Here is a 3,814-nt window from a genome sequence, read left to right as displayed (position 1 = left end):
GTGGTTCCTAACCTTTATACTATAATAGACAAAGTGCTAGTCAATAGGCCTTTCATTGTAAGAACTACCTTCCCTCTGTAACTTGATATGTACCACTATTAGAGCCTCTACTTGGAATATTATTGCTTTTTAATTTTTGACTCATGTACTTTTAACTTGTTAGTTAAATTTGTGTCTTCTAGACTGCAACACTTCCATGATACATGTACAGCTAAGCGCAATTGATAACAGTGCATCTAAATTCCAAAATCAATCTCCATAATAGTCTATGTGTTTCCTATTGGCAAAGGGGCCCTTTAGAGTAGTGAGAGAAGACCTTCACCCTGAAACCTACAGCACCCCTTTTCAGCAGGAAGTAACTAAGAGAATACACCATCCCCTTTTCCTTATGAATCAGGGTGAAGTCTCTCTCAGGAAGGAAGTGATAGGGAATGGCAAAGGACACACTGACAAAGGAGATTAATCAGAACTGGCTTTGACAAGCACTGTGGCAACTGGACAATTAAAACAGACTGTCGGGGGGTGGAAAGAAGAAAGAACTGGGGAGGAGAGTAGAGAAAATAGTGCAACAATGAATGAATGAAAACCAAAAATCTCTATAAATGTTCATTAAAATTAATAAAATTTAATAATTTTTAAAAATCCTATTAAAAAAAAGAAAAACAAAGAGTCACCTACCTACAAGGGGAAACTATTAAATTAAGTTCTGATTTCTCCGCAGAAACTATGCGAGCTAAAAAACAATGGGATGGCATATACAGAAAGTTGACAGAAAATAATTGCCAGCCAAGGATTCTATACCCAGCTCTCTATCAAATATGACGGATAAATTAGATCCTTTGCAAAAAAGAAGGAACTGAAGGAATTTGTGAAAACAAGACCAAAACGTCAAGAAATTTTAAGTGAAGTCATTCACAGGGAGACACCAAAGGAAAGTGAATGGACTATAGTAACCAGAAACAGCAGAGAAAGAAACAAAACAAAATGGCATGGGCAAAACCTGGCCTGACAATAATAATGCATTGGGTACCAGCACAGGCCGGACAGAGGGTTCTCTGAACTCAGCAGACTATGACTGTATGACTGGAGAATAGTGCAACATTGAAGGGTCTGCCAATGACTCTGGTGTTAAGATCTTCTTGAGATTTAGCTTGTAGGATAGAGATACTTTTGGGTGGGTGAGGGGTGAACATCAGGTTAGTCATTTCCATGTAGTTTCAGATTGTGGACACACAATTGGAAAAAAGTCTACTTAAGAATAGGAACAATATCTTTATTACACTACAACGTAAGAGACGTTGCTTATTTACTATGTCCAAATAAAACCAAACCTGTTACTTATAAACCTGTTTTTGGCTATGTCAGTTCAACTCAACTTACCACCGTTGAATCAGAACCAACTCATATCTGACTCTTCAGAGGGTTTTCGGGAGGTTGTAAATTGTGTGGGAGGAGATTGCTCATCTTTCTCCCATGGAGCTGCTGGTGGACCCAAACTATCCCAAACCAACAGTCTTTGGGTTAGCAGTGCAACTCCCTGAGATCTAAACCACCAGAGCTTCCTAAAACTCTATTATAATGTTTTTGTTGTTGTTGTTGTTGTGAGCTATTGAGTCATTTACAATACAAGGCAACCTTGTGCACAATAGCTCTGAATCCCGCTCTATCCAGAGCCAATCTCATGGTCTGACTATTCTAATTCTTGTATTTTATGCATTCTATGGCAATTTGTATAATTCACTCATCTTTCAATAACTCCAATTGCATATTTTTTTTATTCCAAAGAGCACTAGTGGTGTGATAGGCTAAGCCTTGGGCTGCCAACAGCTCAACAAAAGATAAGGCAGTCTATCCATTAACGCACACAGCCTCAGAAACCCATCAAAGAGTTACCATGAGCCAGAATCAATTCTTTTGATGGTGATTTATTTACCTTGAGTGTGTCTGTCATTACCATGAGTATAAGTATAGATGTCTTGTTTTTGCTGTGAACCGACAAGGCTGAACCAACCCAGGATTGAATCTCCAGTGGATTTTCAGAGGAAAATAGAATAGGAGAAGACTGCCTATCCTTCTCCCACAAAGCAGCTGGTGGATTTGAGTCAAGTGCTTTTGTGATTACAACACAGCTTCTTACCACTGGGAAATCAAGTTTATGAAAATATTGCCAAATTAGACAATGCATGTTACTAACTTTAAAAATACTTACTGATACATTTTTCAATATTCGCCACCATGTTTTGAATTTTTATTGAAAACGTCAATCTGTTGGGAACTAGAGAGAGATTTGTAGGGAATTCTGCAATTCTGAGAGAAAAAGAATAAAATCAGAGTTTCTGATAATTGTTATAATTAACATGTAAAATATAATTATACCAAAAATACAAAATACAACTTTACAAATATATAGTACATACTTTTCACTTGTGCAATTTTTTGCAGGCTCACTTGTAACTTCTTTGCCTAGTAGAAATCATTGAAAGAAAGAGTGAATTTAAAAATTGATATTTATATCAGCAAAATGTTACATTAATATATGCCAGTAATTTCAAAACACCAAGAGTAAACTGGGAAAAGGTCATGTGAAATGCAACATTCAATCAGTAAAGTCAACCCTGAGATTCTGATTAAGGAAGTCTGAGATGGAGTTAAAAAAAGAGTCTGCCTTTTTAAACAAGTAATCTGGGCACCGTAAAGTCCAGCCTCTCAAATGCCCTGTTCTGCATACAGATTGAAAAGGTATGGAAACAAGACTTGACCCTGATGCACTTCTTTCCTGATTTTAAACATACAGTGGTTACCCTACCATGATGTTATATTCGATTGCCATTGAGTCAAGCATGACTCATAGTGACCCTATGAGCAAAAAGACCCGAACCCTTTCTATAATTATCATCATTTATCAAAGTTCATAGAGTTTCCAGAGGCATGTTATTTAGGAAGTGGATGCCACTCCTGTTTCCAATACTATATCTTACTGATGCCTAATTCACAGATATATTTTCATTCTTCATGTGATAAAACAAATGAACTATTTCTTTATATCATTGTGTTTTGTTTGTTTTCTCATGCAGTTTCTGCTTTGCTTTGTAGGAACTTAAAACCCTGTTGGCCCAACGCTTCTGCAAATTCAAAATCTCAGTTGCTGTACCAGACCTCACAGTCAAAGATCTGTCTGGTTCAAGATTATAGAGCATCTACATCTTTTTTGAGGCTGCCACAGATTTAACAGCTTTGATAAGATGTTTGCTTTCCAAATCAGAATTTTGTTGATTTAGTGGCAAGTTACTTTTATAGCAGCTATCTCTGCTCCATATTCCTTTATTTCCTGCATCAGCTATGATTTGATATACTAGTTTTTCTTGGTTTTCTGTTCCCTTCATTTTACCGACATCCTGAGAGTCCTTTATTCTGGGCAGAAGGCCCGTAATGCTCCGTAAAAAATCTGATTGGCCCATGGACAAGAGTCTATTGATGGCCACTGTCTGCAATTACTTGTTCTTTGATCCCATGAGGGAACTGGTGGCACAATTCTATAATCCTGTTATTTCCACAGGACCCTGGTTGGGTGGCTGCACCTTCCCCTTCACTTCAGCCATGAGGGAGCATATTTGGGATCCCACAGGACAGAGAAAGGAGGAATGAGTAATTGTGAGGTAAGCCAGTACCCAACAGGATGGCAAAGCTCAGCCCAAGGGCTCTCCTCTTATTCTTAATAGTCTTACCTTACCTGAAAGATTCCTGTCAACACTGGAACTAACATTTTGTTTGTTTGTTTTATTGACTTTTGTGGGCTGTTCTTTGCTATCATTAC

The 3,814-nt window shown here is 37.7% G+C and overlaps 1 pseudogene; it reads right to left on the bottom strand.

Moving 5' to 3' along the window:
- Positions 1-2,967: 2,967 nt before the first annotated feature.
- Positions 2,968-3,599, bottom strand: LOC102846334 (annotated as a pseudogene).
- Between the last annotated feature and the right edge of the window lie 215 nt (positions 3,600-3,814).

The sequence above is a fragment of the Elephantulus edwardii genome, unplaced genomic scaffold (assembly GCF_000299155.1).
Source record: "Elephantulus edwardii isolate Elephantulus edwardi_28Jun2011 unplaced genomic scaffold, EleEdw1.0 scaffold00218, whole genome shotgun sequence".
NCBI lineage: Eukaryota > Metazoa > Chordata > Mammalia > Macroscelidea > Macroscelididae > Elephantulus > Elephantulus edwardii.
The sequence above is the reverse complement of the archived record's forward strand: the minus strand, read 5'-3'. Positions and strand labels throughout refer to the sequence as shown.